The sequence below is a fragment of the Cupressus sempervirens genome, chromosome 1, assembly GCF_028749045.1.
Source record: "Cupressus sempervirens isolate cs-2001-9-10 chromosome 1, ASM2874904v1, whole genome shotgun sequence".
Taxonomy (NCBI): Eukaryota; Viridiplantae; Streptophyta; class Pinopsida; order Cupressales; family Cupressaceae; genus Cupressus; species Cupressus sempervirens.
The window spans coordinates 588,288,813-588,313,786 of NC_143118.1; positions in this window are offsets into that span (position 1 = coordinate 588,288,813).

A 24,974-nucleotide genomic window follows, 5' to 3' on the forward strand; every position below is an offset into this window, starting at 1 on the left:
CATAAATCAGCTTATTTTTATGAAAATCACAAGAAGATTCTCCCTTGATTTGACTCTTCTTTTTAGGCCATCACAAAGTAACTCCTACCAATTAGATCCATCAAAATTGGTGATATAGATCAGTCATTGAGATCTGATAGCTACAATCATTATGATTTGGTTAAGGTGTTGCTATAGAAATACTTAGGAAGAGAAAACATCATTCATGGTTCACAATTGTCTACTAAAGATCCATGACATTGTTTAGTTCTTTGCCTGGACCTCATCATATTGTAATTTAAGGAACCATTAGTGTGAGCTTTAATCAATGTTGCTTCTCAAATTTGTATTGTTCTTTGTCGATTTGGAGTTTACCCATGCATGGGTAATTTTTAGAAATAGATGTCTATCCACTATTCGATTAAACTAAAGCACATAATCACTTTATGGTTATTCTTGAGGGCAAGCATCATTTTAAGAAGGCCCGCTGCATTGACTTTTGGAGTAAGATGAGAATCTTATAGAAGCCTGAGAAATAGACATGTCAAGAAATGAACATACATGAATAGACATGAACATATTGTTCCACACATCATCATACTGTACCTTTTAATCAACTTTGTCATGATATTGTTATTACTGCTAGGCAGACTTAACTGGTAAATAGTAACATCCAACATTGTAGTTTGTATAAATTATAAGTAATAAAGAAGCTCAAGGTAATTGAAATTGTAACCCAAAGTTTGCAAGAAAAACATGCCATCAGAAAACTAGCAAAAAGACAAGCTAGATGACTAAAATTATTAAGATAAAAAAGAATGGAAGCAACTACAAGCAAGAGATGCAGAAGAGGTACCAAAAGTCTTAGCACTAAATATCCATAGAACTGAAGTGCTACATCAAGATGACTGAACAAAAAAAGGTAGTTATGCAATATTTGATCTCTATTACTATAAGTTTGTTTAGCTTGCTTCATGGGTACACAATGGAAGCTTCAACACCTTTGTAAATTGTGGATTTATATTAATATTTACTATGCATTTTACTTTCAAGAAGTGTTCATTGATAAGTTCCAAAGATGGTAGTTTAATTTTACCATTTGGCAAATATCTTGATAGTGACCAAAACAATCAAGGAACCACCATTTCATATGAAAGGCTTTGAAATAACAAAAAACAAAAATTCCTCCCATACAACATATAAAGTGAATATTATTTCACTATTTAAACACCCATGGAAAACATACATTTAAGGCGGTATATTTTAATGTTGCATTTAATATATTTATTCAAAATCATACATAAAAAGCATCAAAGTAAGCGAAGGCCTTGAAATTCCATTATAACAAGAAACACATCCAATCTTGAATAAGGGTTGATTGATTGATATCCTGTAACAAAAATTGGATAGAACAACATTTATAGGAAATTATCATCAACTTAGACTCAAATTTTCACATTGGTCCCCACTCTTATGGTAGATATCAAATGTATGTCTTATTGTAAGAGGAAGATCAAGGATCATTCCTCAAAATTTGTAGATACAACAATTGTGAAGGACACACTAGCAAAACTGCACCCTTATTGACAAAGAGACTGGCTCAGTTGCTTCCTTGGTACAAGACTTAAAGTTTTCTTTTGTGCCAAATAGATAAGCCTTACTCAGCACTCAGCACAAACACTCAACATTCATTACATATCATTTGAGATCAAATGGGTGTGTGGGAATATGCGCACAATAAATAATAAAGGAGGGAATTGAACCCTCCCTGACACTCGCACTTGTTGAGGTCCACTTTAGTAATGGCCCTTCCTGTGAAATTTCTATCTAAAACTTTTCTAATGAGATAATGTGTTATGAGCTCTTCATCTGTGGGATGGAATGTGAATCCAGGAGGTAGTTGTGCATGACCCATATCATGACTATATATAACTAAAGTTAAAAGCCTCTATTATTGAATTCTCTTCCCTATCACCTATATTCATTTCCTTTTCTATTCATGCTTCACACGGGAGTCTTGTTATATGATGATTTATTGTCAATCATGTCCACTCGCTACAAAAAAAAATTTATTCTACAAATTTGAGATGCTAGAACTTTTTTGGATGTGCAGGCCATCAGAACATACTGTAGGGAGGATGACGAACTTAATCTCAACTATCAGACTCAAGCAAGTGATATTTTATTGTAGAATCTTAACATATGGTTGTTCAAATTTTGTATCTCCTAAATTATTTCCTTTTAGCGTATAAGTTGCTATGCATAGTTGCCAAGTTTGGTTATTGTATCAGGCATATTAATGAAGAAGCATATTAGTTACTATCGGTGATTACGACAATTTGATTAGTTATTGTCAATATTTTTCAGGCATTCTATAAAATAGTTCACATGCCTTCTGTATGATATGACATTTTGCATGTATCCTGTAGTGTCTCATCCAGCTGATGATGGATTATAGAGAGTGATTTGAAATGATGACACTAAAAAACATCACAATCCATTTGTAATGCAAGTTCATTTTGGATTTGATTGTGATATTTTTTAGCGTCATCATTTCAGATCACTCTCCATAATCCATCATCAGCCGGATGAGATACTGCAGGATGCATGCAAAATTTCATATCATACAAAAGGCATGTGAACTATTTTATAGAATGCCTAAAAAAAAATTTACACCCAGGAATTGGTAGAAATTTCTACCTTCATTGGTCAAAATTTCTACATTCAGCGATCAAAATTATCGACCTTCATTGGTCGAAAGTTCTACCTTCTTGGTCAATATTTCCTACCTTCAATGGTCAAACTTTTCAACCATCATTGGTCAAAATTTCTACCTTTATTGGTCAACATTATCCACCTTCATTGGTCAAAATTTCTACCTTTATTGGTCAACATTATCCACCTTCATTGGTCAAAATTTCTACCTTTCTTGGTCAACATTTCCACCTTTGTTGGTCAAAGTTTTTGACCTTTAATTGGTCAAAATTTCTACCTATATTGGTCAAAAATTTTACCTTCATTGGTCAAACTTTCCAGATTTCATGGCCAACACTTTCTACCATCGTTGGTCAAAATTTCTACTAATATTGGTTGAAATGGAAATCTTCAATGGTCAAAATTTTGACCAATTCTAGGCAAAACTTGCACTGTGGTTATAGAGGTTTTTCGACCAACATATTGGTCAAAATTTCAACCAACTAGAATGTTGGTCGAACTTTTGACTGGAAAAATTCTGACCAATGCGTTGGTCAATGATGGTCGAGGTTTGGTCGAAATGTAGGTCTAAATTTTGACCAATAATGGTCAAAAAATGGTCTCAGATGTAGTAGTGAATGTTTAGAACCTTCCCCACTTTGAACAAAAGGGAACACATCCATCAAATAGAGCCTTAAGGATTCTTTCCTTTTATATGCTTTCAAAACCACTATGGGCTTCAAACTCTGTGCTACCAAACCTCAATCAAGTTTAGATGATTATGAGTTCTCCTCTGCCATTCAAAAATATCTAGACTTACCTACTAGTTTCTCTTTTTGAATGTCTACATCTTCTACTCTAAGACATCAAATGTCTTCATTTTATGATCCAAAGACCTCTTGAGAGAGAAATTGAGTAATAAATCCTTTGAGAATATGCCAATATTTCATGATGGGCCTATCTTTGATCAAGATGAGAATGACAAAAATGGTCCTAGACATACTTTTGAGAGAACTTTTACTACTTTGGGATGTTCATATGACATGGTGCTTGAGACCTTAGTTGCAAAAATGATCATTATTTTACCATACAAATTTTCTACACCTTATGAACCTGAGGTAAAACCTTATTGGTGGAGAGATTATCATTATTGTGGCTACCATACATGCAAAGTCATAAAATTTAAGATCGTATTGCATTTAAATGTATAATTCAAGATCTTATTGATGATGGAATCATTGATGTTGAAATTCCTAAAGACCTATATAATGAAGATGCTTCTCTTGAGCAAGATCATGTTGATGAACCTATGTCTAGTGATGGTTTCCTTGGTACCTTCATTTCTTCCAATACTTATGCATCTCACAAAGCTTCAAAGTTATCCAACATTATTCCATCAAACAAAGGTCCTAATGCTTTTCATGTATTTTGCTATAGTTTTCCTCAAGGGCTACCTCTTAAAGAAACCCAAGCTAATCTACACTTGACTGAAAACCCTTTCCATGCTTCTAAGACTAAACATCCTCAACCTTCATGTGACACTATGTCTACTATGCCCACTTTAGCTATTCCTTCATTACCCCTTCAAGATCCTATCATGAAAACCTCATATACTCCCTTGTCCTTAGAAGTAGATCTATGTCAAGAGGACTCTCAAATAGATAAAAATAAAAAATGTCAAGAAAGATCAAGATCAAGCACCCCTTCATCTTCTTCAAGATTTCATCCCTCCATATCTTATGTCTTATCCACCTCACAAGTATGATGAAGAAACTACTTCCACTATTTCCCTTGAGCTTACTAAAAATTGTGAACAAAGTTCTATACCAATTTTATCCAAAGAAACTTGTCAAGATCAAAGAATCCCTTCTTGTTCTACTTCTCCATATTCACTTCAAAACCATGCTCAAGCTTCAAATACTCCTATTAAAGGTGTTTGTCCTATTAAAGATACTCATAAGTCTATTGATGGCCTTGGTCACATTTCTCACTCTAAAGATGCTAATATCCCTATTCACTATCTCTTTGCATCTCCTAAATCTATCCTTGGTCCTTATCTGTCAAAGATAAAGCCTTCAAACCTTCCATCCATATTGGGATCTTATGTTCCTCCATGTCCTACTTTCACTCCTATCTCATCTCCTAGCTCTCCTATCATACCTTGAGGTCAAAAAAGACACTCATCCTTGATGAATCGTCATTCGTCTATCCATATGAACCAGTCATATAATCTTTATTCATCCAGAAATCCCAAGTCTTTTGTAATTAATTTGGATGATCAATTTAAGAACAAACATAAGAATCCATTGAAAAATGAATATCACTATGTCCCATCTAATCGACATGTGAATGAAAAGAAAGAACATTTATTCAAGAGACCACAAAGATCTCCCACCCAAAGAGCTAAATCAAAGAAAATATGGGTTCCTAAATCTATCATTGAAGAAATGCGTTCTAAAGAATCCAAAGAAAAAGAAAAATATAAAGCTATATGGATTCCCAAGTCTCTTTTGAAAGACTTAAATATTGAAAATGCTTCAAAGTTGTTATTCGAGCTTCTAGAGGCTTCCACTCCATCTTCTCCTATAATTATTCCTAAGAAGCTTCCAAAGATTTCCACCCCATCTCCTTCCAAAATTCTCTTACTTTCTCATACATCTAAACCTCAAACTATTTCCTCTATGATTACTCCATAATTTCGCAACCCTTGAAGTTGTGTGTCGATGTTGATCTTGCCTACTTTCTCACCTACCCTTATCCAATATTTTCAAGACTACACATACCTACTATCCATATTCCTTCTATCTTTCCAAAGCATAAAAAATTATCCTCCATATACATTATGTACCATCTCTTTTCCATCACCCTATTAGCATCTTTGAGTATACTTATCTATGGTGTTGGCTTATCCTGATTCATCTTTCCTATAGGAGCACTATCTAAATTGAAAAAAGCTTGACTTCTTCCAAAAAATTCAAAATATAAAAGAAAAAGAAAAAAAATGTACCTTGGTGAAAACCTGGTAATCAGGCACCTTGGTAGCAAAAGTAAAGAGAAATAAATTCATCCGATGGTGAAAACCACTTCTTGTGGTGCCTTAGATAAGTACCATGATGAAAACTTGGCAAACAAGCATCATGTGTAGGCATTCCCTAATCCATCTATCACATATGTCCTCTTTGATCTTGAAAATGTTTACCTATACACAAACATTTGGCTATGTTGTGAACTATTTTATGATGATCTTGTTTTAATTCCTTTCGTGTTTAGCCTTCATATCTATTTTCCTCCATTCATTCTAGTCTTTTACTATCATTTTTCCACTTACCCCTTTGGTCTTGATATGATAAAAAAGAGTAAAATATGATGCTATGATGCCTCTTGACATGCCTACTCCTTTGGATTGCATCTTTCCCACTTTTACATTATGCTTTTGTGAATTATCCTATTTTGGCCTTTCATTTCTTGTCCAAATGTTCTTTACATGACAATTTTTCTCTAGCTTGGGTACTGTTGAGGAGTTTTCCCTTGAATATTTCTTCCCTTTATTCTTCTTCATTCTCTTGTCTTTCATTTCTTCCACCAGCTTGCTAATCACTCTTGTCCTCCACACTGCTAGACATTAGGACTACACGATGTGATCTTACTTGAGAGTTCAGTCCTTGTGTTGTGTAAGGACATTGTATATCTTGATACATATTTATTAATCTTGAAAAAATACCAAAAAATCATATATTTCAAAAATCCAAAAAAAAAAATGATATATTGTGAAAATTCAAACAATTGGAAAAAGTCCTAAAAAAAATAAAAATAAAAATCCAAGTGGTGAAAACCTGGAAATGGGCACTACTTGAGGCCTTTGCACCCTTGTTTCTTAGTGCACATCCTTGGCACTTGGCCTTTCTGCTTCATGCTTTATCCTTGTTTCCTTGGTTTGGAATTGCTCTTTATCTAAGGGGCATAACTGTGTTAGCTTCAGTCTATGCATTAGTCTCTAGGACACCTCGCAAACGATATTTTTCAACACCACCCCAATTGTATTTTTCAATGCAACACTTGACATCAAGTGTTTTCCAACACTAATTGGTTTGGTCTTACCCATTTTTGTTATGTAATCTTACCTATTTGCAAGCATTCAATCTTTATCTTTAAAACTCGATATCAGTTAACATACTTAAATTTTTAAACATAAACACTTAATGTTTGAGCTATATCATGATCTTTTCTTTTTGTGCTAACTTTTTATTGATTTTTGTTGAGTGTCATTGTTCGTAAGTCTCTCTGAGATGCATAGCCAGAGGACTTGAGGCATGAGGCATACAGTTTATTTGCTACATTAAATTGGTAAGCTAACATTGAAGTCATTTTAACCTTTATGTCTTTGATGCTTATGTTAGTATCTTTCCACATTCCAATCTGATATAAATCACATTCATATCTTCATAGTTGCACTTGTGACTAGTGATGATTGTGTAATTTTTTGATGTCTATTAATAATGGCACAATGATGAAAATAAGTTCTTTTACATTATCTAATGAATGATGAACACAAAATCCTATGTTACAGTTGCTCTTTTGCAAGTACACCTTTGCATTTTCATAGCTTGCATTATTAGACTTCATGTTAGTTTGCATTTTTATGCTGCATTATGAGTTTGAGAGGGTTCTCCCTTCATCTTTATTGTGGACATTTAATCAATTGTGGTCATGTTTTGATCTTTATTTCCTTATCTTCTTTCGTGATCTCAATCAAAATTTCCATCTTAAACAGTTGATTGATTTTGGAACATTCTATTTCTTACAAAAAAAATTCTTTTCTTCTTTCTATTTCTTTCAATATTTTCCAAATTTCTACCTTCCATTCACTTTCACCCCATTTCTTTTTTTCTAATTCAGCTTTGGGGCATCATATTTCATGCTTGATGATCTACCTTGGTCCTGTGATTCTTATGTCTTTCATCTTACATCTAGAACTTTATCTTTTGTTTGATTTGATCAATTTGATCAATTTGTTGTTTCTCCTCTATCTCATTTTGATTTCAATCATGAGGTGGAAGTATCTATCAACTTCAATCTTTGATTCAGTTTTATCAATTTTATCCTTGACTTTTTCAAGCTAAAATTTATTTGTATTCTTTGTTCTGATGTGTTCCCAAATCGACCACACATCTAGGTTGTTTTGTGATCCTGAATTGACCTCAAAATTCAATTTCTTTCTTTGACTATAGGTGTTCCTAAATTGATCACACATTAGTCAAAGAGAAACAAATGTATGCACCCTAAAATGGTCACCTAGACTATGCGCCCCCATTATTCAATTCATCAATTTCCTAAATCAATGGTTTGCAATATTTTACTAAATCAATTCAAATCAATTTCCTTGATCAAATTTGATTATTTTATTTCTAAGGTTGATCATTTTATCCTAATTCTTATTTAATTAAAAGAAAATCTCCCTTTTAATTAAATAAAATAAGTCCCCATTTGATTAAAAGGAAACCTCTCTTTTAATTACATAATTCCTCCACGTTTAATTAATTAAGCGAAAAACCCCTCTTTTAATTTAATTAAATATTTCTAATTTAATTAAAAGAACTTGCTCCCTTTTAAATAAATAAATCCTCACTTAAAGAGGAAATTAAAATAATTAAAATTCCCCTACACTTAAATGCACATATTTCTATGTGGGATTCCATTTAATTCTTTTCTTATTTTCTCATTGGTGGATCTTTATTTCACAAGGATCATTCTTTCTCCACCCTTGATTAAATCTTCTTGCCACTTAATCTTGATCGTCCAATCTTCTTTATAAGGGAGAGCCCTCTCTTCATTTTATACATACCCTCTATGCTATTGTTATATTGCAGGTTTGGAGACCAATTTTTGAAGGAGTATGAATACTAAAGCTTTTTGTGGAGAAATTCTACCTTCTTGTCTTCTTCTCTCATGCATCCATGGCTTCCATTATCATATCTCATCCATGCATTTTTATATTAGCTTATATCTTGCATTGATAGATTAGATCTTGCATTATTTTGCATTGTTATCATATGGATGAGTTTTCATCTCCATTTGCATTCATATTTTGATCCTTAAATCTCTTGTTTAATGGTGTACTTGCATGGGCACAAACTAGGTCAAGCTAAGGGCCTCCATCACAAACCCTTGCACTCCATTAATAGAGAGTTATGAACCACCATTCAAGACCTCATTCTTGAGAAATCTTGGATATAATGACTCATAAAAATGTGCTCACATTTTAGGCATACACCATCCACATATAATCAATTCATAAAATTTCCATTTCATGGCCCTAAAGTCACTATACCTACAAGCACTAGCTATACTTGTAACATGTTGAAATCTATTGAAAACTTTGTGCTTGCTAATAGGGAATCTATGGACTATCATGATAACAAGCTAAAGGAAATTGAGCAGTCACTCAAGCTTAAGGAAACTAGAATGGGTGAATATCATATGGAATCAGTTCTCTCTATAACATCTATTCCTGAGTCTCCCTGTCATTATTAGAGACCATTTGAAACAAAGAAACCTTTCGTGTTGATACCTCAAACTAAGTTTCATGGTACTTATGTAAAAGTTATTTTCTCTCTCAAAGAGGAAGCTAAAAATAGAGCTATTGTTGCATGGATGTACAAAGAGGAGACTCCAGTTGATCTCATCAAATAGGCTCATGAGATCACTCCTGAGAAGTATGGTCCCAGTCTTAGACTCATGAAATGCTTTGGCTACAAGGGAACTGGTCCTATTGGATGCAACAAAATTGGTTTGATTGATCCTATCAAAGCAATAGCTCAAAGGAATCGAGATATACCTAGTATAGGCTTCAAGAAGATTCCCTTCCATCTAGGGAGTAACAAATTCATACTAGAACCTAAGAGTTCATCCAAAAATTAGTCACCACCTGAGTCTGATGACCATGAGGATAATGATGATGATGAGGATCCTTATCCTTATCCAATTCCTAATGATCTAGATAAATTATTTGCAGAACTAGATGACTTTGTATCACATATTAGCGCCATGGATGGTGATAGTGATTCTTCTTAGGATACTACTGGTTCACATCATACCAACCAGAAGGAGGAAAGTTTAGTCACACTTTATGCATTGAGTACCTTTGCAAAAATCTAGATGATGAAGGAGAGTTTTTTCCCATCACTATTGGCAAATTCTATAGTCTATCTCCATGCACTACAGATTCTCGAGAGTATGAATTTAACTCTCTTAGAAGAAACTATGAATAAAGACATACATCAAGTTCATGTCTATGAAAACCTCCTCAAAGTAGGTGAATCATCTAGGGTTAGGTCAGATGAGTCCTATCCAACTAGTGTCCTTGAGTCTTTGATTGATGATGTTAGTGCTTAGAGGCATTCAAACACACTTGTGGATGAAGTTGCTCTAGGCTTCAAATTGCTCATCCAAGTGTTTAACAATTATACTGTGAATGCACTTGAACCTACCACATCTCTTTCGCTCACCTATCTTGACATAATAAACTAGAATTCCAATGCACCTAATGAAGTCCTCACATTCCAGAATGACTATGCTCTTGCCCACTACTTAAACATTGTTGAACCAGTAACATCTTCCATCAGTGAACAAAGCATCAACATGACTGAAGCTAACATCAAATATCTTAGTCATACAATCATAAAGAAAAGAAATAAAAGGTCCAGTGGTGAAAACCACATTGTGGCAATGTCAGAACCTTAAAAAGTAAAAAAAAGGTGTATCCAAGCGTGAAAACCTCTCTGAGGCACCCCCAGATGAGATATTTGATGCACTTCCTAGTCATTTTTAGGAAAGATCATTAGTGTTGATAGAGCCAACACAGCTGATCAACTTAGGAATAAAGGAACAACCTCACATGATACATCTTGCATAGTCACTATCTCTAGAGGAAAAAGAGGAATTCATTGCTTTCTTCCAAGAGAAAAGATAAAATTTGCATGGACATACTCAGACATGCCAGGATTTGACCCTGATCTCATTATACATCACTTGTCTATTTCTCTAGGCATTAAACTAGTCAAACAAAAGCTTAGGAAAATGCATCCTTATGTTGCACTACTTGTCAAAGCTAAACTGGAGAAGCTTTTAAAAGCTAGTTTCATTCGCGCTATTAACTACATTGAGTGGATATCAAACACCATCCCATTCTCCAAGCATGTCAAATCTATTAGAGTTTGTATAGATTTCTAAGATCTAAACTTAGCATGTTTGAAGGATGATTTTCCACTCCCTAACATTGATATGATAGTGGACATGATGACAGGATATGAGATGTACTCACTCATGGATGGATTTTCTGGTTATAATCAGATCAAAATTGCACCAAAAGATTAGGAAAAGACTTCTTTCACTTGTGCATAAGGAACTTTCTATTGGAATGTGATGCCATTTGGTTTGAAAAATGTTGGTGTCTCTACATATCAGAGGGCAGTCACTACAATTTTTCATGACATGGTGCATAAAACAATAGAAGACTATGTTGATGATACTTTGGTTAAGATCACAAAATGCCACACTCACCTTCAAGATTTTGGACCTATCTTCGATCGCATGGAGAAATTTAGACTAAGAATCAATCTTGAGAAATGTGCATTTGGCGTAACATCAGGGAAACTACTAGGCTACACTATGTTTGCAAAAGGAATTGAGGTTGATCAAGAGAAAGTTCAAGCAATCATGGATGTGCCTCCACCTTGTAATATTAGTCAGATGAGAGGTTTACAAGGAAGACTCCAATCGATTTGCAAATTCTTCTTATAGTTGGTAGATAGGTCACAACCTTTTACTAAGACTCTACATAAAGGTATCAAATATAATTGGAGCCATGATTGTGATTAGAGTCTAATATAGATAAAGAAATACCTTGCTAATCCAGCAATCCTAATGCCTCCTATTCATAGGAAGCCTCTTATTCTATACATCTCAGCATAAGAAACATCTTTGGGTATCTTGCTAGCTAAAGAAGACAATGATAACAAGGAAAGAGCTATTTACTATTTGAGTCACATATTGATTTCCTATGAAAAGAATTATAGTATTATTTAGAAGGCTTGCTTGGCAGTCATCTTTGCTTCCAAAAAGTTGAGACACTACATGCTTTCCCATACTACACAAATGGTTGCTAAAATTGATACTTACTCAGCAAAGCAACTCTAACAGGAAGGTTGGCTAAGTGGGTCATGATACGAAATGAGTTTGATATTCAGTATGTTGAGTGAAAGGCTATCAAGGGACAAGCGATTGCTGATTAGCTAGCATAAGCACCAATGCAAAGTCTTCTCCCATTAAACATTGATTTTCCTGACGAATCAATTCTAACACTCACACATCAAACTTGGGTGATGTTCTTTGATGGTTCCTTCACACAACAAGGATTTGGTGTTGGGTTATTGTTCATAGCACCACAGAGGTATTCACTTCCTAAGGCGTACAAGATTCTATTTCCTTGTATGAATAATATTGCAGAATATGAAGCTCTTATTGATGGCATGAAGATTGTAGTTGAATGGAGAGTCAATCAATTGAACATCTTTGGTGATTCACAACTCATAATCAACCAAGTCAATGATGTATATCATACAAAAGATGAGAAATTGATCCCTTAAAAATGCATGGTGGATGACTTGAAGAAATGCTTTTCTCATATCATTTTTCAATAGGTTCCTTGAGAAAACAACAAAGCAATTGATGCCATGGCTAGTCTTGCTTCCTTGTTCTAGATGCTAGAGCACAATCTTCAACATGAGTTCTTGGTGGAAATGTTACTCCACCCTACCTATCATACTCTTGAATCTTGGATGATCTATTCTATTATAGGACATGATTCACCCCGCTACCACCACATCTGCTGCTATATGTATGACCAAACTATTCTGGGCAGTCTAACTCAGAATGAAAAATGTCACCTTCTACATACTGCTTCATGTTATGTCATTATTTTTTAAGAATTTTTTAGGAGAGGTCTTGATGAAAAAATCCTTAGGTGTATAGAACTTAATGAGTCCAAATACACTTTAATTGACATTCATGAGGGCATCTGTGGATCTCACTCAAATGACTTGACACTAGCTCATAAACTTATTAGAGCTAGTTACTATTGACCAAATATGGAGCAAGAGGCAATCAAATATGCCAAGTCTTATAAAAAATGCTAGCTCTATGGGAATTTGACTCATGCTCCAGTTAGGGAGTTAATCCCATCTATCACATTGTGGTCATTCCAACAATGGGCCTTCCATCTTGTGGGTCAGATTCACCTATCTTCTTCAAATGGATACAAGTTCATTATTATAGCTACAGATTACTTCACTAAATGGGTGGAGGTAGTCCCCCTCTCTATAGAAAATGGCATAATTTTAGCTTTATCTATCATGAATTACATCATATGTAGGTATAGTGTACCTTCCTCCATTGTTACTAACAATGGAGGATAGTTCAAAAATAAAGATCTTAAAGAGTTATGCAAAAAGTTCAAAATCATGCAACACTGGTCTTCTATCTATTACCCCTAGGGTAATGGTTAGGTAGAAGCCTCCAACAAGGTGATCCTTAAGATCTTGCATTGCACAATTAGCAAATTTGAAAGGGATTGATACCTTTAGATTAATCCAGCTTTATGGGCTTATAGGACAAGTATCAAAACTCCAATGGGTACAACACCCTTTGCTTTGGTCTATGGAGTAGATGTTGTGCTCCAATTGAGGTTGAGATCCCTACTCTGAGAATCTCCATGAAGGGCTTCATTATTGATGATGACTATAGACTATTGTGGCTTCAAGAGCTAGTATTATTAGATGAACATCAACAATTGGCATTTGATCATCTTCAAGCTTATTAGTAGCATATGTACAAAAGTTACAACAAGAAAGTTAAGCCATGTGACTTCTAGCTGGGTGATCTCATTCTCAGAGAAAATCCTAAGAATCAACAACAACGTGTACAAAAGGGGAAGTTCAAACCCAAATGGATTGGTCCCTACATAATTATTGCAATATTTTGGTTTGGTTCTTACTAACTTTCTATAGTCAAGGAAGAGGTGCTCAAGGAGCCCATAAACACTCTCCACCTGAAGTGGTTCTACAACTGATCTGGTTTTAAAAACTCTTTGTATATATCTAAATATCATGAAAAAAATCTAAAAATTACAAAAACTCTTGGAAAAAATCATTACCCTGGTGAAAACCTAGCAATAGGCACCTTGGTAATACTAAAAAAAAACTCTGCCAAGAAGGTGAAAACCTGGTAAACAAGTGCCTTTTGTTCCGAATGCTACATCTTGTGCCACATCTTTTGGCTCATGTACAGTTTCTTTCCTACTTTTTCTCATGTATCCATGGATTGAATCTTGTCATAACTTAGGGGAAACATCCTACAGTGTCATAGGAATCTCTTCTGTGATAGTGACCAGTTGTTCTAACTGCATCTGCCTACTATCGCTAGTGTCACTTTTCGAGATTTCTCTCATGAATAATCTCTCTCATGATAGTCGCTAGTTGTTCTAACTATATCTGCCTACTATCGCTAGTGCCACTTTTTGAGATTTTTCTCATGGATAATCTCTCTTGAGATAGTCATCTATTTTTCTAACTACATCTACCTACTATCACTAGTATCACTTTTTGAGATTCCTCTCATGGATAATCTCTCTTGCGACGGTCACCAGTTGTTCTAACTACATCTTCCTACTGTAGCTAGTGTCACTTTTCAAGATTCCTCTCATGGATAATCTCTTTTGTGAAAGTCACTAGTTGTTCCAATTACGTCTACCTTCTATCACTAGTGTCACTTTTTGAGATTCTTCTCATGGATAATCTCTCTCATGATAATCACCAGTTGTTCTAACTATGTCTGCCTATTGTCACTAGTGTCACTTTTTGAGATTCCTCTCATGGATAATCTCTCTCATGAAAGTCACCAATTTTTCTAACTACATTTTCCTACTATCGCTATTGTAAATTTTTGAGATTCCTCTCATGGATAATCTCTCTCATGATAGTCATCAGTTGTTCTAACTACATCTGCCTACTATCGCTAGTTTCACTTTTTGAGATTCCTCTCATGGATAATCTCTCTTGCGATAGTCACTAATTGTTCTAACTACATCTACCTACTATTGCTAGTATCACCTTTTGAGATCCCTCTTAAGGAAGATCTCTCTCGCATCATTCACCAGTTGCCCTAACTGTGTCTATCTACTATCACTTAGTTTCCTACTAAGGTTCTTCTTACGAAAAAATCCTCTTTGACTTTGGTCACTAGTTGTTCTAACTATGTATATCTACTATTGTCACCATACTAAAGAGATTTATTTCATCCATGTTCTAGACATTGAAACTTGACATCAATCCTATAACAAACAAACTTGAATTCAAAATGATGAATTTGTTTCGATGTATTGAACTTTTCTTTGTTTTTCTTATGCTTTATTATTTATCTTCAAGCAACTTGATGATGTCTCTTACAACTAAAGAAGCAAGGATTGGGGGCCTAATCTTTTCTTTGCTTTCTATTTGTGGTTTAGTTCCAAATAATCTAAGGTATCCATATAAGAGGGGTGTCCACTATAAGAGCCTTCATCTCATATTGGATGGTCATGTGTACCTCGACTCCTTTTATATGGACAAATCAGTAAGGTTGGTTCTTCTCCATTCTTGTTGGAGTGAACTCTTCATGCTACAGTAACTACTAATACTCATCCTACTAAGTGAATGTACGGGTCACTATGAGTATACTTAGCACACTCCTATTTCAAGTTACAAATGCAAGGGCCATTGTAGAAAAAATACTTACCAATTACTTAACATAAGAAGGATCTCTTGTGTGTCTGGTGTGTCTGCATGCAAGAAATATTCTGGTCATCCTAGTGTTTATGCTTTAATGCTAATTATGTTAACTTTCTACGTTAAAGGCAACAATTTTTTTGGTCATTCTAGATTCTTGTGCTTTGAATGCTTTCATTTAATACCAACAAAACTAGAATACGTGTTATATTCATATTCCTATGATTGCAACACCAGTGGGAATTGTATGACATGTGGGATTTATCTAAATGCTCAGTGATGATAATTATCAAAGTGTGGTAACAAGACCTAGGGTTGCATCTCACCTAGGGTTCACATCTAGTATAAGTTTGCATTGCATAAGTACATGGTTCGATGACTAATTTACTTACATCCTTTATGATGAGGGATTATCAGCTTCTTCAAAAGTACCATGTTTCTTGATGGTTGTAGAAGCATTTAGTTCTTTACTTCATCCTCTTTCTCCTCAAGGAATACCTATCACTATCAGCAAAAACATGGAACACTACATGAGATGTTAGTCCATACATATTTTTTATTTCATACATAATTTCATACTCCATATCATCTACACTACATTCATATATCAAAAAAAATTTGCATTTACACATCACATCATATTTACATTCCATTATCATAACATAAAACATCTCATGTACATCAAATTAAAAACACAGAAAGTGACACATGCAAATGGTACTCGACTGAAAATCTCGTATGTATATGTATATATGTAATATATATAATATATATTAGAAAGAGTACATTGATGAAAAATTGTACACTTCTCAAGCATTGTCGATCAAAAAATGTTGCTAGCACACTAATGAATATAGAGCTAGATCATAATCAGGATCAAAAAGTATCTAACTCTCTCCTTCCCCCTCACCTCCTAGTGGTGGAGGAGGAGGAGGCATCTTAGGTCTCACGATCAGCCATGCACCTTCTAACTCTCATACCCACTATGGAAATTGAGGCACCTTCTTAGCCTCATCTAGTACAACTATCACATAAGTTGCAATGTAATAGGCAACTCTAGCTGACTGTAGCCAAATCTCATCCTATTGCTACTCAGATGTTTGCTCTACTCTCTAAGTTGCTAGCTCTAGCTATCCCTGCAAATCATGGATCTCTCGATCCCACTCTACTATTTGTGCATCCCTAACAACAATCTATATGTATAGATATTCCTATTGTTGCTATGCAGTCCATATCCACTTTCTCACTTGCCTCAGAGCATCCTATGTCTGTGTCAGGAGATCTTCACCCTAGGCTCCCATAGCAGGCTGATCCTGCATCTCCTAATCTCCCTAATTAGCTGGCTGCTGCTACTCTATCTGGGGGCCTCTATCATCAACTCTCACCTATCCCACTCCCACCAAAATCAAGGTCTACTCCAAACTTCCATAGAGGAATTTATAGCTATTGGGTCATATGTCTCACCCTCTCCTGTTGTGGCTACTATGGTGGTGCCTAGGGAACTTGCACTAGCTATCTAGGAGCCACCATCCCCACTGGATCTGTAAAGCACAGAAGGGATAGCTCAAAAAATACACTTGGTAAGTGGGTGTCATCCCTCCATTTTCCATTACTAGTAAGTAGTCCCACTATTTTGGAACATAGTTGATGACATTTATCATTGATCTCCCTAGACCCAACCTCTGTGACCACCCACAACCCATTTCTCTCGCCAATCATGCATACAAGTAGTACTCTTGGGAGATGACCTAAGGATGGGCCCTCCACTAGCTAGGCATGCCCTCCATTGGTTAGTCTTCCCTAGAGCTTCCTAGGTAAGTTGGCCTCTATATATACAAATATAGGGCTCCATCAACTTCCTGTCATCCTGAAAAATGGGCCCTGTAACAAGAAAATTATCCCATGCCCAGATCTAGAGAACATAGACTCTGATGCCCATGATCTTCTACTCATGATACACTATCTTGTGCATCTCATGATACATATGTGCAAGCATGCACTATCCCCACCCATATATCTTTGGGGTCTCTAACATACTCTAGAGCATCTTGCTACATCTACACTCTAATCTATGCTAGCCTCTATTAGGCATCAAGAAATAATTGATAAAGATCTCAAAACTGATCCTAATTTGTGAGCAAGACCATATGTATGCATGAACTCATCCCATGTGATCACTCTTCCTATGATCAAGTTTTACTAAAAGATGGCCTGTAATGCCTCTGTGCCTACCCTCGAAACTATGTCCTAGACCACTCTTAGCTGATGGAATGGTATACAAAGAATCTTGTAGATGTCCTCCAATGTCATTATCATCTCCCCCTGGGGCAAGTGGAATGTGTTCATCTCCAAATAGAAATGCTCCACTAGTGCTGTAAGCAGGTTGTGATTCACCAATACTAGTGGAATTTGACATAGATACAATAAACCCAATCCATCAATATGCACCATATCTATGTCATCGAGCTACAACAAAAAAGTTTTGTATGGTAGGTAATGGGATCAAAATCTAATATCATCAAAGGTAACCTGCACACACGAATAAATACAACATGCAACCGATCAGTCTCCGCTTGACAAAAGGATACGATGAATATAAGCATAAAACTTACAATGAAAAATCAAATTTTCAACTATAAAACTTGCAAAGGACACTAGAATTTTGCACAAAATCACAAGTCCTCACATGAGATTGTGCATCTTCATGTGAGGAAGAAACTATTTGTGTGAAGAGCAACTAAACCACCAATGAAAAACCCCAAAATCTTAGGCTTCTTGTGTGACACGTGGGCATCTCCCACGCAAGAAAACCCACCACATTAGGTGAATAAGTACAAGCCTTGTACTTCTTCACATGAAAAGCAACTGGCTTCACCTAAAGGGAGACATCCTCACATGACAGTTGACATGAAAAACCTTAATGAGCCCTAAAAATGTGCTAAAACACATAAAAAAGAAATAAAAACTTAATCTGAGTAAGGTTATTGAACACTCACCAGAGGTTCATACTCTACTGGCCTCCTCTGTTGTTGGGAGTGCCTGAATCGATGAGAAGACATGAGGCCACCATCTTCACCTCACAACTCTCTTCTTCACTAAAGACAAAAGTGCAAATGATTTGAAAATGACCTTGTGGGGCATTATATAGGTTTTGACCTAATTTTTCAAAATGCTCCAATTGGTGTGAAAATAACCCCCTGGCTAATTTTGTCATTCTGAATCCATTTTTGGGATTGAATTTGAAATCTAACACACTTAAGTAGCTCAAAAAACCATTTTAAAATTTTGGGACTAACGTGATCGAGGGCTTGTGCGATCCATTTTTCTAATACTTTGTGAATCTTGGAATCTTTTCAAATCACATTTCCTTCAAATTTTTTAGGAATTTTGGAAAAGGTCAACTTTGGTCAACTCTAGTCAACATTTGGTCAAACTTGGTCTTCTAGAACTTGAAATACTCTAGTTTGAATCCAAATTTTCTTATGATCATTTTGATCTCTTTTATAATCTTTTAAATCTCTTATTTCTTTTGTATCTCTCAATATACTACTCTACATCATATTTCTAGTGTGTCATCTTTTGATTTCACTTCCAAGGGGGCAGGATGGTTACATCATTGAATCTGAATTTTAACTCAATCTAAATCTTATGTCCTCATCACTTGGGGCATATCATAACTTAGGGCATCTTGTTCCCCTCTATCTAGCATCTACATCATCTATTTCATCTTTTTATTAGTTGATCACATCTTATAACAGTTCTTGTCAGAGTTTGATGGATAGGTATTAGGGCCATGTGTACCTTGACTCTTGAGGATCAAGCCTCATTCTGGGGATGATTTTATGACTCATGGTTGGATCTTGTTATCTTTATGGACTAGGTATCTAGGTGTTCTATCTGGATTCCTTAAGGTTAAGCTCCATTATAGAGATAATCTTTAAAAGCTTGTTAATCAAGGTATCTAGGTGTTCTATCTGGATCTCTTAAGGTTAAGCTTCATTTTGGAGATAATCTTTAAAATCTTATCAATCTAGGTATCTAGGTGTTCTATCTAGATCCCTTAAGATTAACCTTCATTCTAGAGATGATCTTTAAAAGCTTGTGAATCTAGGTATCTAGGTATTCTATCTGGATCCCTTAAGAAGATAGAACCCTTAAGGTTAAACTCCATTCTGGAGATAATCTTTAAAAGCTTGTCAATCTGGGTATCTAGGTGTTCAATCTAGATCCCTTAAGGTTAAGATCTATTTTGGAGATAATCTTTAAAAGCTTGTCAATCTAGGTATCTAGGTATTCTATCTAGATCCCTTAAGATTAAGCTCTATTCTAGAGATAATATTTAAAAACTTGTCAATCTAGGTATCTATGTATTTTATCTAGATCCCTTAAGGTTAAGCTTCATTCTAGAGATAATCTTTAAAAGCTTATCAATCTAGGTATCTGGGTATTCTATCTAGATCCCTTAAGATTAAGTTTTGTTCTAGAGATAATCTTTAAAAGCTTATTCATATTTGTATCTAGGTGTTCTATCTGGATCCCCTAAGGTTAAGCTTCATTCTAGAGATAACCTTTAATAGCTTATTAATTGGTCTCTATGTGATCGATTTTGGAACCAATCTCATTTCTTTATCTATACATAATACTTCTGATTTTCTTTGAAATAAACATGTTGCTTGCACATTTATTCAACTAGGGGAAAATGTAATACCCCAAAATTGGCTCATTGCCATGATAGCCAATTGTGGTCTATTTGATCAACCCTAAAGTCCTATATCACTAGTCAATTCTCATTCTGGTTCTCACTACTTGACTTAATTGTCAGATGCAGAAAATCCTAATCTATATTAATCAAGATATTTATTTAATTCCTAAAGTATAGACTCGAATTAGCTACATTAAACCTATTGATTAGATTTGATTTAATTTAAAGTGTTATACTTTGGTTAAATTAAATTATCTCCTAAAGCTAATGTACTAGGGAATTAAATTTATTTAATTTAATAATGCTTGCATTTTAATTATTGAATGTGATTATTCAATTAATTGAAATATACACTTATGAGGTCATATCTCATTTTTATGAAATTAAATAACCTTCTAATTTCTTCTCTCTAGTTCTAGAATGGGAATTCCAAGTGGTTTATCTCTCAAATTGGAATTGGCTTAATCCACTTATTCTCACACTTAGGTGAATTTTAGTTAACTCTCCATCACACTTAGGATCTAATTTAGTTAACCTCACTTACACGGGGAATTTTCCATCCTGACTGGATCTCATCTTCAATCCTGACCATTGGTCTGAGTTGATCTCAATCGTTGATTGATTTCAGGAATTCTATATAAGAGGCTTCTAATTCCTCATTACAGAGGTTGCAATTGAATTGTATCAAATTACTATCGAATTGCATACTCATTTGTTGCATATTCTTATAGCTTTCCATTGCTTAGTTTTAATATCATATAGATTAAAATGCAATCATATAGTTTAATTTTCTTTATTTGTTATTAGATTAATTGCATCTCTCATCTAGATTAGTTGCACTTTTGTTTAGCTACATAAATCCTTTGTGCTAAAAGGTTTGGTTGCCTACTTCTCAGTCTGAGAGCAAGGAAAAATCCTTCTAGTTAGAAGGCAATAGCTTATGTTGTTAGATTGCTTGAATGAATTATTCAATGTTAATTTCAAGATGATCTCTTAGGTAAAGACCATGTTGAAGTGTGTGTGAGAATCTAAGGCCCACAATTCACCCATACAAGGACTAGTATGAACATCTCTTTGCAATACTAACTCTTAAGAATTTAAGTTTTGAAGTGGCATGAAGGTGTTGTCTAACATTGATCTCTTCTTTGTAACTTAATCCTTCACAATGTATCATAATGTGTTGTCTCCAAACACTTCCATGTGTCATATTTATACATTATTATGAGACTGGAGACCCACCCTAAATACCTTTTCCATCATCATTGATTAAACCATGCCCTCATGCTTAACCATAGAGAATATGAAAAGCCTATCCATTTAGTCATATCACACCTTTGCTGCTTGATTTGACCTTTTACAATGATCCATGAAGAACTTGCAAACACCTTACAATAAAATGTGTCAGATCATCATGATTTAGAAAAGATTAAATCTTAACAATGCAGATATATAGAGATGAGCTTTAGTTGAGACTTCACCACTTAAATTTTTAGTGTTCCTTTTAAAGCGTGAAAAATCCTTAACACAATTTTTTGAAACAAAAAGGGTTGAGACATGAAGAGATTGTATATGAACTTGAAATTAGAGCTTTTCTAACAATGCTTCTCCAACATGAAATGAAACACATAATTTTTCATAATTTAATATGAATTTTCATAATATACATTTATAATTTCAAAAACGGTGAAAATTCAAGCCATCACATGTATTTGGCATAACTCACATTAAAATAATAAAAAATGAAACTTATTTTTGAAAGTGAATAGAATAAAGTGTATAACAATAATATGTCATTTATTTTGAATTTGGCTAAGTGTATTAAAATTTATTAAAAAAATGTAAACATATGTCTATGAGCTCTTGAAAGACTAGTAATAATGATTAAATTTTATAGTGTTACTATTGTCCAACAAGAGAAACTTTATATGGTTAGAAGGCTTAGAAGACGTGAGCTTATAGTGGCGATTTCAAAGATATCCACTTTACCTCTTGGAAACCTAATGAAAGCAAAGATGATAATTCTTCTTAGAAGATGAAAAAATATCTAAAGAAATAAATTTGAAGGAAAATTAACCTACAAATGCTTTGGGTGAACTCCCAAGTTTTTTACCAAGCCATAACCTAATCGCATTTTATCTTTTCAAACAACTCAATCGGGTCATTAATGTATGTTTGTGTTTGACCTATGTTTACATAACCTAGTTGGATTATTAAGATATAAAAAACCCAATTAGGTTATGATTGGTTAAATTGCATTCCCTAAGTTCACGTAACTTGAGAAGGTAATGAATATTTTAGTAACATGATTGGGCTATCAATATAAGTGATTTAATTTTATATTGTATTTATGTATATATATTTATATTTAAACATTTATATGTATATAACTAAACTCATCTATAATTAAATATTTTATTGTCTGTATTTATATATAATTAAATGTATTCATAACCTATATATCTATTTCTCAATTACCCTTAACACTAGCTCTGTAAATCATGACCCTTCTCTCTCTAGGATAACCCATCTCTCTCTCTCTCTCTCTCTCTCTCTCTCTCTCTCTCTCTCTCTCTCTCTCTCTCTCTCTCTAAAAACTTCATCCGTCCATATAGATCTATCTAACTCATAACCCTTAACTCTCTCTCTCTCTCTCTCTCTCTCTCTCTCTCTCTCTCTCTCTCTAACCCCTAACATCTCTATAACCCCTAACCTCCCTTTAATCCCTAACCCCTAACCTCTCTATCTCACCCTTAATCCCTCTATATTTCTCTCTCTTCTATTGACCTCTAATATCTCTCTTTCTCTCACTGACCCCTAACATCTCTCTCTAAACTATAGCATATGGGTATGTGCAAGATCATGGTCAACCAAACTATGCTCTTAAGTGGCAATAAAAACTTAGAAAATCAAGGTTATCTCAACTTAACATGCAATATTCTACTTGTTATAGAATTCATATAAAAAAATGTTGAGAGAAAAGAATCCCTAGGAAATTGGATTTAGTTTTTAAACTACTAGGCCTTATCTAAAAAACATAAATTGATTGGTCAATATTTTGAATTTTAATGCAATAGTAAAAAAGTTTTAGGACAAAAATAAGAATTAGACGTATGTCTAACCACCTTAATCAAAATCAAATGATAATATTTTTTTATAATATTATAGATATAAGAAGTAAACTCATGCCTAGATGTGACACATATTTTTGCATATTTTTATTCTAAATAAATAAATAATATTAATTTTCTACTTTAGTATTTTTGGAATTAAAAAACTATTGTGTCTAACCACATTAACTAATTAAAAAATATGCAAAATAAAATAAAATTGTTATACTAGAAGAAACATAGAATGTGATACATCTTTTGGATTTCAAAAATGTTGTACCATTTGAAAGTTATAGTTGTTTTTCAAGTAGTGTGTCATTTAAAACTTTATATGTAACTCTATTAGAAAATAAGTAATAATTACTTACTAAAATCATAACTTGACAAACCTTACAATTTTGGAAAGCTAAGAATATTCTTAAGAAACCCTTTTCATTTCATCAAATATTGGTGAAAAAAAGTTGTTAGCTACATGTTTGAAGTAAAAAATACACAAGAATAGGCCAAAAACACATTTTTGGGATGTTTTTAAAGTTGACCATATAGGGTTGGTATCAAAAGATATAGTAGGCTTTATAAATGTATTAATTATTTTCTTTTAGTATAAGATGGATGGGAAAAAGGTTGGAATAGATTTTAAATGCTTTGAGGTAGTTCAAAACTACATATTTTTTAGATTGCCACTTTTTGGCACACCATGATCCTACACATACCCATATAGCTCTCTCTAAAACCCTTAAACTCCATCTCCCTCCCACTAACTCCTAGCCTCTCTCTCTCTCTCTCTCTCTCTCTCTCTCTCTCTCTTCCCCTTTGTCCCCTCTTATTCTTTATTTCCTAGTTCTACATAACTTGATCATGTTTTGTAAAACCTGATTGGATTATGAGATCATATGGACATTGTAAACTTAGGAATGCATAACTTGATTGGGTTATGCTAAACTTGATTGGTTTATTGAAAAATATGAATATATTATCTTTTAAATGACTAAAACATTGTCATCTTCTGTCCTTCGAGATCCTACTGTTATAACACATGGAACTTTATGCAATAGATCTACATTTTTTTTAATCAATTTTTTCTTTGAAATTGTTGGTTTGGTCAATGTTTTGTGTTCATGTTACTTTATATTTTTAAGTTGTCATTATATAGTAAAACCATTATTTATTTTTTTTCACTCTCTTGTTTTACTTTAAAGTATAAAATAATGATGCAAATTTAGTGCACTTTTGTATTTGATTGTGTATTTTTTTAATGTTATAATTTGTAGGAAAATTTGGATCTACAATGGGAAAGGAAAAGAGAGGAATAATTGGGAAATGGGAGGAAGAAAAATTACAAACAATGGGGCACTTAAGGATATTATGTCAATGTACATTATGAAATGCACACAATGTAAGTGATAAAAGTGTAACAATTCAACTTGACATGATGAATAAACCTAATACAAGAAATAAAAATCATTAGCATGCACCTATGGATATGGATGTGGAAAATGCACTTAGTTCAACAAATAAATAAAAATCAACATACACCAATTGAAATGATTATGACAAATACACCTAATCCATCTAATACACCTAACATGGCATCTCAATTTGACATGGTGAATGCATGTAATGAAAGTAATGATAAAGTTGTACATGAACCAACATTAACATCTCTCAAAATAA